The following is a 15,434-nucleotide window of genomic DNA, read 5'->3' as shown; positions in this document are numbered from 1 at the left end:
AGCATTCCTCAAACAGTCTTTCTTTATCTCTTAACATAGTTTGAATTTTAACTCATGAGGATCAGCAAAACACATATTAAAGAACCAGAGAGGATGGCACCTTCTCTTTGATCCAGATGCTCCATGATTATAAGATACAGGCTCTAATTTCTTTAATATAACTTTGAAACTTCTTAGTGGAGAAAATTTTTTAATCAACATGGCACTGCTATGTATTGACAAATACATCAAATCTAACATATTCTTTTTGTGTTTTGTTCTCTACAAAGTCACTAATTCAGGACATTGCCTAGCCATAAAGAATAGCAATATAATTACAGCCACATTCAAGTCAATGTTTTGTTTTGTGTACTGAAAGTGCTCTTTCACTTTTGATATTATCTTTTTGCTAATATAGTTGCCTAAGCACCAAATGTACCACCATGCAGTTATGCAGGTAGCTTGAACAAAAAAAGCATTAATAGCTCTAAAACAAAATTTCCACTTCAAGCTCAAAAACCTTATCACTTTACTTTCAGAACATGTTGTCTAGTAGTTTGGATAGAGTACATTCAAAATCAGAACGTAAAACGACAGTCTTCCCCTAAATGGCTTTTATGCTATGTTATCTTTAATGTGTAACAAAGAAGAAATCTCTAGTTGCCAAACAGAAACTTTTAATATATATCATGACAAACAACATTATATAACAATAGAGCACCCCTCCTAGTAATCAGAATTCTCATTAAGAACAACATGATAGCAAAATGACTCATCAGCTTGTTGTGCTCTTTTTCTATTTGGGACAAGTATGGGGAAGTTACAAGTTGTTTATGTGCAGCCCAAAATGACAGGCAAGAGAAGTTACTAAGCAACATTAAATACTTGCATTTTTCTAATCTTTAAAAGCTGTCCAAAGCTGAATAATCCTATAATACACAGGTAACAGGAAAAGCAATGTGGGAGTTATGTTTTTGACAGAATGAAAATGTTTTGTTTAATAATTCTAAAATTCTGATTCACTATGAGTTCATCTGTTTTGGTCTTAAAAATTACTTCAGGTGTTTAAGCCTCTTCTACTCACTGTCACCTCTTATACTCACTGTCCACAAGACAGAGGAGGTCTACAATGAAAACAAAGCATAATGGGGGTTTGCGGGTGGGGCAGGAGTGGTCCTTATGCCTCCTGAAACCAGCTTGTTCTCCTATTAATTATATTATTCCTATTGTGTAAATAGAATCTTTTGCTCATCTCTCTTTTTTTTTTTTTTTTTTTTTGAGACGGAGTCTCGCTGTGTCGCCCAGGCTGGAGTGCAGTGGCGCGATCTCGGCTCACTGAAAGCTCCGCCTCCCGGGTTCACGCCATTCTCCTGCCTCAGCCTCCGAGTAGCTGGGACTACAGGCGCCCGCCACCTCGCCCAGCTAATTTTTTGTATTTTTAGTAGAGATGGGGTTTCATCGTGTTAGCCAGGATGGTTTCGATCTCCTGACCTCGTGATCCGCCCGCCTCGGCCTCCCAAAGTGCTGGGATTACAGGCTTGAGCCACCGCGCCTGGCTCTTTTGCTCATCTCAACAGCTCTTTGTTCCTTCCACAGCACTATCACCACAACAAATTATACACTTGTTTCCTTGTTTAGGTCTGTTCACATCTGTCTTCCACCAAAGTGTAACTCTTTAGTACTGTAGGAACTTTGCCACCCATTCCTCTTTTTTCACTGATCCTGGCAGAATGCTTGACAGAGTAGCCCGTCAATAACTGAAGGATGAATAGGATACAGGGCTGTGGTATAAGTAAGTACTTCTGTCTCCTACGGGATAGTTTTCATATCTCTATATGAATCTTAGACTTCCCAGAACTAGCTGAGTATTACTGACAATCTCCATCATACACACTAGGAAAGACAAGACAAGTGAGAATTCCCCAGCCCTTATTTCTTTTCATTAAGGAACCAACAGATTCCTTGGTTAAGAACCAAACAAGAAACATTTCCTTATATTTTCTGTCTCAGCAAAACAAGTTACTGAATAAACTACCAACTCATTTTTCTGCCTGAAGTTTTCTTTTCAGGTCAAGGATCTTGTCATGTTTTTCTATAGCACCTCTGTTTCTTCATCCTTTCCAGTTCATGTAATCCAAACGGAGTGTGATCTAGAAACTAATAGGTTTCCTCACATCAGAGGTCATGTTTCCCCAACATGCTTAGGTACAAATAGCAGAGTAGTCAATATAGAGCAAAACAGAATATACTTTTGTATATTAAATGATGATAGCTATGACTATGTTTTAAGAAGATCAGAGGAGAAAGAATGAAAGACCTTTCATCATCATTTTAGGTAAGAGAAAGGGAGTTAAAATTTCTGAGGACTAATTGCATGCCAGCCATTCTTCTGGGTAGTTTACGTGTGTTGGTTAACTTATGTATGTTAATAGTTACCACTTTTTATAGTTTAATAAGAATATTTGGGGCACAATGGTAAGTAATGAAATCTTACAAAGTGTTTATAATAATATTTAATAAATTTTGTAGCCTGAATATTTTATTAATATAAAACTAAGAAATATTTTTAGATTTAGATTTTATTTAGAACATTTTCTTTACTACTGATACTTTTTCTCTGAGTCAATATTCCAAGTAAGTTGGAAATAATAGCTAATACTTTTTAGTGTTTATTATGTGTATTCTGTTTAAGCCCCTTACATCCATGATTAAATCATTTAATTCTATGAAATGGATTGCATTTTCATTATCACTGTTTTACAAGGAGAAGTCTAAAGCATAGAATTTAAGTTACTTCCTTAAATTCATCCAAAAAGTAAGGATTTTACATCCAGACAGTTTGAATGCAGAAACTAAGTTTCAAGTCCTATATCGTCAAACCTAAGAAAATGATGAAACTCAACAAAGCTTCTTTTCATATTGAGAAATTATATATGGAGTTGACTTCTCCATACCCTTATATTCACAATTCCATCTCATTATGAACAATCAAAACACAATACACAACTTGGGATTCTAAAAAAAAAATGTGTATTATAAAGCACAGCCCAGCTGCCTCACTGGGGGAAACTCATTCTGAGATTACTCTATTGATGGAACTCTAAAGACATTTTAAATAGCTACTCACTTCTCATCCCATCTGCCCTTCCCCTGATTATTCGATAACTGATTCATGTGGATTAGAAAGAAGACTAAAATAGAATAGTTTGACCTAAGATGGTACTTTAAAAAAAGAAATGTATTTGGAAAGCCCTATGTGTTATACAGTTCACATAGATACAATATTAGAATAGTAAATGAAATAAATGTATAAAAACATTTAAAAATAGAATTTGAATGATCACATAACCTGATAATTTGTAGGACAGGGTTTCTGGATTGATTTTCCCACTATCAACCATCACTTTTCTCTAGTGGTAGTGAAGTCTTGAATGTCTGCTTGCAGATATGATTCACAATTTATGAGCTATGACTGAATTAAAATCAGTGTGTTTTTCCTCAAGGGAAATAAGAGTTTAAGAAACAATTAAAAATCACCTTTTCACAACTTCACATTATTGTCCCACAAGAGCAAAACATCTTTGATGAGCCACTTATTTTACTATTTGGGTTTTTTCCCCCTCTGAAGATACGTTAATAACCTGAAACCAGAAAATAGGTATCAGTAAAAATTTTGATTTTGTGATCTGGAAATAAATATTTTATCTGTCATATTCCAAAATATTGCCCCATGTATTCTAAATATGTAATACAATAGAAGGTAATAAATGTGTTCTGAGTAATTTTATGCTAATCTTGACTTCTACTTATTAAAATACACACTTGCTATCAGACATCATAGTTTTTATTTGAAAGCTAATTCTCTTGTCTTTGGTGGGCAGGGTGCAAAGGCTAAATATTGTAGAAGTGGGACTACCTATTCCTTCAGTGGATAGAATTAGAGCCTATAATATTACAGTTTATTAAAAGAAGTGTTTATTAAGATCCAATATTAGACACTGTGTTAAGCACTAAACTTTCAAAGATAAAGAAGTTTGAACCCCTTCCTCAATGCAGAAAACAGATTATTTCAATTCTCCGTGGCATATTCAATAATAAAGGCAAGCACAAGTTTCAGTGGAACCACATAGAAAAACTGTTGGGCCCGTGGCAGAAACCAACTAGATACCTCAAAGTGTCATGATACTAGAGTAGGAGATTAAAGGACAAAGAAACATTATCAAATGAAACACATTAGCGTGGAGAGAGGGCAGAGGGGTTTGGGTGTCCAAAAGTAAATTGCAGAGAGGCAAATATAAGCAGAGACAAAGAAGGTGCAACATTGTGTGAATTGTGGATGGTTATAATAAGCCAGTGGTAGTTAATAGTGGATTCAGAGCCTTTTGGTTAGAAGAGTGGTCCCGAGAGCTAGACTGCCTGGGTTCAAACCCTGGCTCTATTCCTACCAGTTTGTAACTGTGACAAGTCACTTAACCCTGTTGTCCTTCAGTTTGCTCTTTTATAAAATGGGAATGAGGATAATAATAAAATTATCCCAAAAGGGTATGATCAAGATTAAATATGCAAGATACTTATAAAGGCAAATGCCAGGTAGTAAGCACTCAGTGAAAGTTACTATAATTATTTTTAAACTAGAAGAAGAAGAGAGCCAATGGGCAAGAGAGTTGATTTTAGCACCACATTCAAAAATCAACCCTGAAAACTAACTCTATTCCCAACCCTAACCTGAAGTGTCACAAATGAAAAGAGAATGAATCAGGGCCAACAATGTGAATGTATTTGCAAAGCTCTGTCACCACGTACACATCTGACAATAACTCAGGAGCATCAAGTTCGTTTATGAAGCGTGTCCATTTCTTCTTTGATTTTGAAGGTAACAGTTTTTGTGCTCCTTGCATCTATAGTGATCGGCATATTGCCAATCAAAAATAACTGAGTTGAGGACATTGTGTTTCAAATTCGCAATGCAATACAAATTCCCTGTTAAAAGGCAAATCCTTCATTTCAAATTGTTGACTCAGAAAATCCTTAAAAAAGAATTTCGGCTGTTTAAATTTAGCATGCTGAGAAAGACCAATCTTAAAATATTGTTTGGCTCTACGCCCATAACATTTTCACTTTATTCTTTGTTAGTGTTTGTCTTCTGTGATAAGAAGACAAGTGACAGTAATCATGTTAGTCTCTGTAACACTTCACATTTTACCTAAATGAACCATTTTGTTTTTATCCTCACCAGTTAAAGATGGCCTTTTGCTTCCTGGCACATTTTCAGAAAGTGATTATGCAAGAACCAGTGATATTTCCAATTACTCTTTTACCTCTTCAGTCAGCATCTGGCCTTTCTCCTCCACTTTTCTTTGAATCATTGTTTTTCCACTTTTAAAAGGAGTATGTAAAGGAGATTATCTGATGACAAGCATAATCTAATTTTTGTAATAAGACCTTACAACTATTTAAAGAGATGTTTTGAGTCTGCACTTTATCTGTGACTAAAGATCTCTACCCCACACACAGTCCAAAGAGTTTGTTATTTAGTGCCCCTCAGGACAAAGAATGTGGACATATTTTTGGACCAGCATTCCACTATATGATTCCCTTATTTTCTTTTTATACCCGTCTGTGTTTAGGTCTTCCAACTTTTCTCCTCCCATATTAACTGCATTATCTTCCTTCCTGGCAATATCCCCATGTTCATTTTCAGAGTTTGTGTAGCCAAAGCAGAGCCTGAAATTGGAATGGTGAGTGTGCCAAGTTTGGATCTGGGGTCAATGCAGGTGAATTTCAGTTTACGTGGATCCAAGGTTGGGTATCATTAGAGAAGGAAGACCACTCAAGCACTACCTACCCATGGCATCCACAAAATAATATGCTCAACCCCACCCCGATCCATAGTGGAGTACCATTTTAATTTTTTTTAAGTAGCAAAGCAATTAAGAATTAGAGTTAGTCACACTGAGTGGTTAATTCTAACCCAGCATTCACTAAATATGTTGCTTTCAGAAATTTGTTTATTCCTTCTGAGTTTGAGGTTTTTCTAAAGGGGAGAAAATGTCATCTCCCTCCTGTAGCTGTTATACCATAAATGAGAAGGCATATGTAAAGCTCTTGACCCAGTATGTGCAACTGCCACACTCAAAATAACCACCCACTACTCATTCATTGTGTGATGAACAAAGCATATGAGGAAATAATCCAGAGCTATCAAGTAGTTGAACCTACTTCATAGTAAATACCCAAGATACTGACTGTGGTATTGGGACATACCATACGTGACTCGGTCAGAATTTGCATTGGTGTTTTACAAGAGAAAGAAAATGCTATCGCAGGGAGAGGGGCAATAGGAATAGGCTTCTTCACAATTTTTCCTGGAGTTTGCTCTGGGCAAGTGCTTCTCAGCTAGAGGTATTACTTTTTAGAGGATACTGCAACAGTATTGTGCATATATAAATACAGCTCTGTTCTTGAAGGCAGTTAGAAGCGGCATCCAGGAGAGGATCATCTTAAAATGTCATTTCAAGCCTATCCATCACATCACAGTCATTATTAGTAGGCAGAATTAGATTTCGTGATCAGCAGCTATCTTCATCTGGCTTGTCTGGCTACAACTCTCCCTTCTTTCAATAGTGTGCAAGAAAAAGCATCAGTCATAGGATACTAGTTCAGACACTATCCCAGCAAAACTTACCAATGGTTTTAACTTAAATTGTTAAAACAATTTAAATGATTGTTTTATTATACAAATGATTTTGATAATCTTCTTCTCAGTCAAAACATGAGCTTTGCTTATCAGTAGGACAAGAAAGTATGAAGCAAAGGCATTGCCACCACTCAACTCCAACTACATAAGTTTCTATATTTTAAAAAATTTTGTCAAATTTTCATCAGTGCTCTTAACCTAATTTTCCTTCTCTTTAGCTACATACAGGTTTCAGTTAATAATAGTTGACTCTAGAGTATTAGGGAACTGCTTGCAAATTTCTTCCAACAATATTCTTCTATTCTTCATATAGACTTTTTCGTTTTCTTTCTCATTGCTGTCAGAAAAATTTAATCACCCTCATGTATGCACTATTGTAGCAAATATATTCCCTGAATTATATTTTACTCAGTGATTCACAAAGTCACATGTAGACTCTATGCACAGGGATACTATGTATGTGTGTGGAATGGATCACATATAATAAATTGGGTATTCCAACAATGCCAAAAAATATTAAGTAAGCCTTTATACCTAGAGATCCTCATGATGAGTAGAAAATTAGCCAACACAATTCCAGTGACATTCTTGACATGTTTTATTTTTGGTAAAAGCACGAAATTTGGTGGATTAGAGAAAGAGTAGCATAATTTAAAACTGAAATTATAGGATACGAGTAGTCCTTAGTTACCTATTTTCTAAGGACAGATTATTTTAGAATTACTTTGCTTTTCACAATTGTTATTTCACAAAATTTGAAGCCTTCTTATCGTGTGGAATTTATGCTAGCCTATGGACGTATCCAGATTAAAATCCTACATTCTCTTTTAGGTAATTTCTGTTTTGTCAATAATTTTTATTGGAGAAAAATGTACTAATACAGTGTTTTCTCCAATGATCCTCTAACTAAGTCTAACATTTTTGTGTAATATCTCCTTTCTGCTTGAGGGATTCCCCACTACCCACAACCACTATAAAAATCTGGTGAATGCGTGAGGACCTGGTTAGGTACCCCAACATTTTTAGATTAATTATTTCTGATCTCTTTTCTAGAAAAGACCTTCAGTATTCTTCTTTCATTCATGTTTATTCGGTCATTTGCTTTACAATGGACTGGTCCTTACTGACCTGTTTTTAAAAGAGTTGGTTATCTGCAATTTGAGCAACCAGTTGAAGTTGTTTTTTAAAAGTTTTAAGCCTTCATTTTCTGCCCGTGAACACAATACTGCTTGGTTTCTAAGTATAGAGCCATCTATGTAAAAACCTCCACTTTGAAATCACAAGAAAGAAACTGTTCAGCAAGTGGAGGAGATTATTACAGCAGGAAGAAATTGAGGGAACCCTCCATGTGACACTCACTAAATAGTATTTGAATGTTTATCATATCATCAGTGTGGCCTAGGCTGTTGCCTAGCAGTTATCTAGAGACCTACCTCACATTTTATTTTAATGTAATAAGGTAAATCAAAGACTTTTGTTTGCTTGCTTGCTTGTTTAGTTCACAGATTAGGAATAAATCTGGACTGGAACTTGTAACAATTAACTAGGGCATTTGAAAGTCTAAGCCAACCTCTTTATGAATTACCTTTTGAAAAGACAAGCTGCTATCTCATTGGTAACTTTGAGGAGACCACTGTTGGAATTAAATTTAGAAAACATTTACCAGCTGTGTTGCCTAAAATCACAATGAACAGGGCACTTTCTGCATAGCTAATACACAAGCGGCATCCGCCTGCAAATCACAGAGCACCCCTACTATAGCATAACTAGGACAGGAGTCAGGGAGACGAACCGATTTAACATTTCACGGAGAATTCAAAGCTATGCTTCTCTAACTTTCCTCCCCATTTCTTCTCAGCTTCCCTTCCCCCGCACCACATACCCAGAAGCCACTCAATTTGCCAACCATGTCCAGTTTAACTTACTGCAGTGTGATGCAGGCGAAAGCTGGGCGCATCTCTGAAGCGAGAGCCACTGCTTTTCCAGAGAGGAACTGGGACTAGCCAGCTCTCAGGATCCTTTCCAATTCACACGCTTCCCGCACAGTAAGAAGGCTCCCACACAGCTCGGCTTCCCCTGAGGAGTGGAGCTTCAAGAACTCTGCTCACAGCATCCTCCTCTCCACTGCCACCCCCTTCCAGAACACCCGACCCATTGGAACTAGTGTCTGAAAGATGGAAATCTACTTCCAGGCAGCAACACAGGCTGCCTGCAGTTCACCCTTCTCTGATCATTTGCAACTCAAAAACAGCGGAGGCTGAAAGACGTAGGTTTTCGGAGCCTGAAAGTCATCTTTGGCGTCCCCCTTCCCCACCTCTCACTCCTCCCACTTCATCCCCGCTCCTTTATCGCGGCCACCCCCCAGTCCTCCAGTCTCCCACTCAAGCTAGCTATCACAAATGATTATTTTATCATCCAAATCGGTAAGCAGCTGAAGGAAACAATTTGTCAGAGATGAAATACCTGTTGTCCATGACTAACGCTCTTCTTTAGTCTCTCTTAGTCCTTGATTTATGTCAAGACGCGTTGATATTGGAAGTCTGTGCAGTGTGTGTGTGTGTGTGTGTGTTGAGGAGGAGGCGATTTGCGCGGCTGCGAGAACCAGCCCTGCCTATCTCTGGCTGCCGCTTCTCCAGCTGCTGTTGTTACTCTTGCTGATGGAGCTCAGGGGAAAATGAGACAGGGAGACAAGGCTATACAGCTGTTTAACTGCTGGTCCAGTTATAAGACAGGGGAGGAGACGGTGCAGGTGAGTGGCTGTTGAGACAGTGAGCTGGATTCACTGCAATTACTACCACTCAGTATACATCTCAGGCAGGAAATATGATACCTGTCTCCCCTCTCCCTTCTACAACTATAGTCCTTGATGGGTCATTGTTCGGCAACCATCTGCCTAACCCACTTCTACCAATTGTAGCAGCTGCAGACGCTCTTGCTGCATTCTGGCTTGGTAACCTCGGAGCAGGTGACTGGAGGATGGATGAAGTAGAAAGGCAGTTAAATATTGAAGGAAACTCTATGTATGTGTAACCAATCAGGGCACAGATAAAATTAACAATTTTGAGCCATGTGTGTAAAATAGTGTATTAGGGTAAGAAAAATGTAAGTCAGTCAATAATCAAGATTTTTGTGGACTGTGTACAAACCAGATAGTTATTAAGCAATATGCTTACCAACTTAAACACAGGGTATCTCGACATAGAAGTCCCTTAGTTGCTCTTAACTTACCTATATAATATTCTCAATTATTTCAATGCATTAACATCTCTTCTTCAGCTACAGACTCTGGTAAAACCAACTTGTTTCTGTCTTCTATTAACTTTCATTTGCTCTCGTTATTGGCTGCTCTCATTAATCTCCAACATATTCTCATAAAAAACATGACATTCAGCAGAACTAAGAAATGGAAGACGTTCTCAAATCCCCCAAAGAATAGAATAGTTCTTAATTACTAGTAACATTTGCTCTAATAATAATCTGTCTTCACTTTCTTGTTCTGTAGATTGAGTAATCATGAACAACCCCTTCTAAACACACACACACACACACACACACACACACACACACACACACCCTGCTTAATTGAATAGTACTTTTAATCCACTTTCAGCCTCCAGTTGTCTGAGATAAAAATAAACTTCATTCCTTTGATTTCATTTGTAATGCACACCTTTAATTATTTCTGCCTCTGAGTACTTTTCATATTGGCCGTATTTTTTCCCAGTTGTTAGGGCTTGTGTAGTCAGGGTTAAATTAAACATAGGGGAACACAGAAAAAAAAAGAAAGTATAAGAAAAGACCCAGAAGGAAGAAAAGAACCCAAAAGGATTAAATAATATATCTTTTCCTGATGTGTTTATATTAGAAAATTACTGCCTTTAGCTAAACAAAGACCAGTTAATGAGCAAAGCATTTATCAATTATCCAATAAATATCAATTTGCCAAAGCTAGTCTAACTTCAATTTTAACAGATTTTATCAGAGGCTAATTTTTTTTAAAATAAATCATATAATACCTTAAATGCAAAGAGTATCCAGAATTTTTTAACGTCAAAATTCTAATTAAACATGATGCCAAATAGCTGCTATTTTTTCTCTTCATTTGTTGTCTGTCCATTAAATAATTATCATATCACACAATTAATATTATTAACAGTCTGAAGAGTACCTGTTTTATACCTGTGTACGCTGCAGTGTAAGGAAGTAGGCAAAAGAAATCTCTAGCACATAGAAATACATTTTGATACAAAAGGCCAATTTTATCCACAAATGGTACAAATTTAAACTTACCCTGCTCCACACATTCATCCCTTACTAGAACTAGCAGGATCTTACCATTTGTAGTTTAGCAGGGTTTTCTTTTTGATTTTTTGGTTATTGTTTTTTGTTTTTACCTTTACTCCTATTTTGAAATTAAATAATATTTAGGAAAGGCACTAACACTTTAAACATTATTGAGAGACATAATTTATTAGCTATCTTCATTCTAAATAAGGAGTCTAAACATCTGGTCTGGATAGAGATGGAAGAGCCACAAGATGTTAAAAATAATTGGTAATGAGTATTTAGCATCTATCTTGTTAGTTTTTTTTTTTTCTTTTTTTTCCCGACAGCTTATAGCATTACTAAGATTCACTTTAAAAAAAAAAAAAAAAAAAAAAAAAAGCCGGGCGCGGTGGCTCAACCGAGACGGGCGGATCATGAGGTCAGGAAATCGAGACCATCCTGGCTAACACGGTGAAACCCTGTCTCTACTAAAAAAAATACAAACAACTAGCCGGGCGAGGTGGCAGGCGCCTGTAGTCCCAGCTACTCAGGAGGCTGAGGCAGGCGAATGGCGTGAACCGGGGAGGCGGAGCTTGCAGTGAGCTGAGATCCGGTCACTGCACTCCAGCCTGGGCGACACAGCGAGACTCCGTCTCAAAAAACAAACAAACAAACAAACAAACAAACAAAAAAAGCACTCTCTTAAAACTACAAGGTTTGGTAACAGAGGAAGAAAATTTTCAGTTAAGGATTGATGACTGAATTTTATTCCTGACTCATAACTCAAGATTTTCCATTTTGTGGGAAAACTTACAAATCACTCTCTTACAACACTGTGCCCATTTCTCCAAGATGCCTCTCTGCTCCCATCACTATATTTTCAGAAACTTCATGGGAATCTGTTTATCATTCATCAATCTAAAAAATAAGTAAGAGAAAAATGAACTTGCTCTATAAACACTTGTTTGTCAACATAATCATCAGTTTGTGAAAATATATAGAAAGGAATCATATTAATTTTCATCTACATCTCCTTCATCATCAAAACAAGTATTCCCAAACTAAATTCTGTAATTTAATGACACTCATTTGCTGAAGAGAACCCAAAAGTTTGCAAACTGTACAACAGTAGAAGCAAGCTATGTTTGCTTAGTTCATCCATGTGTCTCTAGCATCTATTAAACTGCTTAGAAAGTGGTATGTGCACAGTAAAATAACTTTTGAATAAGTGAGTGAATGAATTAATCTATGAGTACAGGGCATTGGGAAGATAAGTGAGCTGGAAATAAGGGTGTTTGAATTCTTTTTGTCTCTTTTTCTGCTGCTAAATAACTGGTACTTTAAAGATGTGATGCACTTCTCAGGGTCTCCAAGTGTGTTTTCATGTCTATCACTCACAGGCTCCACAAAACTGCACAATAATGCCTGTCCTTAAGATTCCTCCAAAATTAATTTTCTACTATACAGATTCAATCAATAAAGTTATCTAGAATCTAATTTCCTGACCATTTTCAAGGTCCTATTTAATCCCTAAGAAATGCACAGCTCTCTACTCCCCTTTGACTTCTAAATCCCTACGTAGTCTTGTGATTACTGGACTAGAGCCTTAAAAAAAACAGATTGTTACACATTTATGTGTGCTTGCTCCTAAAATGTTAGTCATATATCAAGGATTACAAGCAAGACAACTTTCATTTACCTTTCATCACTCTTAATAAAGTAATTCTTAAACAAACAAAATAAATGATGAGAGACAGAGCTTAAATTGTAAAGTATCAGAAGTTATTGACATTAGATAGAAATTTATCATTTTTGTTTTTGTTTTTGATTTTGTTTTTGAGATGGAGTCTCGCACTGTCACCCAGGCTGGAGTGCAATGGCACGATCTCAGCTCACTGCAACCTCCGCCTCCCGATTCTAGCGATTCTCATGCCTCAGCCTCCCAAATAACTGGGATTACAGGCGCATGCCACCATGCCCAGCTAATTTTTGTATTTTAGTGGAGACAGGGTTTCACCTTGTTGGTCAGGCTGGTCTCGAACTCCTGACCTTGTGATCCACCCAACTCAGCCTCCCAAAGTGCTGGGATTACAGGTATGAGCCACTGTACCCGGCCTCCAGAAATCCATCTTTAATCACAGCACTTTATGTAAACTGGTGCTTAAAAATTACTTTGTCATGTTAATTTTATTCAACAAACATTTATTAAACATCTATTATCTGCAAAGCATTGGGCAAAGACACATAGTTCAATAGGATATAGCTTTGTCTTTTAAAGAATATACAATCCCATAAATAAAGGTATTCTCACTTTAAATTTTTTATATGAGTATTTTATCTTTCAAAAAAATTAAATTGCTCAATAATTTAAATCCTCACCAACTTTGGCCATAATGATGAGTGGAGAGCTACTTCCTAAATTTAACAAAGTGTCATATGGAAACTTTTCCACTGGTTTTAAATCAATGAATCAGTGGGACATAAACTGGAAGGCTAGGAGAGATTCAGAAAAGACATGGTATTGCGCTCCCCTTGAAAAGAATAATGATCACAAAATGTGGGATTTGATAGGCCTTCGGATCTCTTTGGGTCCAATTCTCCTCTTTTGGAGAGGAAACTAACAAAGTAGATCACGGTCGCTTATTTCTGGGCAGGCCATTTACAAGTCTTTCCACTGGACTTCCTGGCTTTGTCACAAAACAGACTTGCTTCAATTCCCAGCTAGGTCAATTACTGGCTCTATGACCTTGGGAAAATAATTTTTTCTACACCTTAGTTTCCTCACCTATAAAATGAGGATGCCTATAGGACCTACCCCACAGAGTGGTTGAGAGAATAAAATAACTTGTCATGTGTGAAGCACATAGTACAGTGCCTGGTAGCGTTCTGCGTGTGCACTTACATGTATACGTGCATGAACACAAACACACATGCACAGGTGTAATGATTTTCATAACTGTGTACCCAATCTTCATTGAAACCATAATTTCTGAGGTTAACATTTAAGTATATGACTTTCAAATTATTCTTATTTATTTATACATAAAATGTAATTGAAGGGTGATGACAGAATCTGAATGATTCTTAGGGGCAACAAGCTTATTATTGACCTAGTAGGCAATTTTTTAAATCAGAAAGCAAATTCTTCCTCTGCTTCAGTGAAGGTACCTGGTATTATAAAATGATCTGAGCAATGATACATAATATGAATTAGTGAAGAAGATATTCAGTCAAACTTTCTGAGGCACCCACAATGTGTGAAGTCCTAAGCTGGACGCATAATAAAGGAACCACAGAAAATGCAGCAAAACACGATTTAAAGTACAGCATAGAAATTCTATGACAGAGAAATTGTAGTTGTCCAACTGAAATTTTATGTGGAAAATTAGCAGACTGTAATCTAGCCCAGCCATTTATTTGGCTGTCTCAGTGATGGATGTGGAGTAAACTATAATTGATTTAGCAATGGCCATCCACACAGTGTTCCTGAAAATGTCCATGTTTTATATTGCATGACCTCACTTTATTATTTAGACCAATGGTTTAAAAAAAGAGAAGGCGTACATATTGTTGTGACTTTTTATTTTATTTTATTTTTTGAGAAACTACATAAGCCTATTTAACTAGTTCTTCTATACCCACTCTAACCCTTGAACAATATCCCATCATTTTTCCTAACACTCTGGAGGTAATTTATGTGTCTCTACATTAGACTTACAGGCCAAATTATATTCATATTTACACAGAGCCCTGCACACAGAAGGCACTCAAAAGATTTTCAGTTGCATTGATATGGACTTAAATCAAATAATCATTTTAAATGTCAGTTTTGAAAGAAAACAGATAACCTTCATCTAATAGCTAAATCTTTAAAACACCATGCTATAAATTGCAAGCAAATAAATACATTAGCTTTAAGCCATCTGAATGATTAAATCTGTTTATATTGTTTACAATTTAGAGAAGAATGCCTTAAGATAAAAGCAGATTTTCTTGGCAGAGTTGGGGAGGGCTTGAATAGCTTTCTATTATATCTTATATGTGATTTAACCTTAAAGTTATATTTTATTAAATGAAATCTTACATTTCTGTAACTTCTATATAGACAGATAACTTTAAAGGAAGAGTGGAAAAATTTGTAACAGTAATGATAGCCTCACACAGTATGCATCAAAATGCATATACATATAGACTGGTTTGGGGTGACTTTAACAAAGCACTTTGTTGAAAAATAGATGCTATATAATTGTGGAAACTTAATAACAAAATTCATTATCATTATCTTCACTGTTGTAAATCAGCCATCTGTGTGGTATTTGTCCTTGAAGTTAGTTTGAAAAAGTGAGGATGCATTTCTTCAACTAACCTTCTCAGTCTATGACTGGCTGGAAGATAAATACGGCTATTAAAATAATAAAATGTATTTGTAAAATAGAAAGGCTCATTCTAAGCCTCAACTAAATGTCCTTGAAATTGAACTCTTATGCTTTTA

At 36.5% G+C, this 15,434-nt stretch overlaps 1 protein-coding gene across 2 annotated transcripts in view; it reads right to left on the bottom strand.

Moving 5' to 3' along the window:
* DGKB (diacylglycerol kinase, beta 90kDa) overlaps nucleotides 1-8,940 on the bottom strand; it is a 766,018-nt gene extending 757,078 nt beyond the window's left edge. For both annotated transcript variants that reach the window (XM_011942803.1, XM_011942812.1), the window contains exon 1: nucleotides 8,602-8,940. The gene's annotated coding sequence lies outside the window, so the exon portion shown is untranslated. The remainder of the gene's footprint in view (nucleotides 1-8,601) is intronic.
* Nucleotides 8,941-15,434: the final 6,494 nt, after the last annotated feature.

Source organism: Colobus angolensis, unplaced genomic scaffold (assembly GCF_000951035.1).
Source record: "Colobus angolensis palliatus isolate OR3802 unplaced genomic scaffold, Cang.pa_1.0 Scaffold104, whole genome shotgun sequence".
NCBI classification, from domain to species: Eukaryota; Metazoa; Chordata; class Mammalia; order Primates; family Cercopithecidae; genus Colobus; species Colobus angolensis.
The sequence above is the reverse complement of the archived record's forward strand: the minus strand, read 5'-3'. Positions and strand labels throughout refer to the sequence as shown.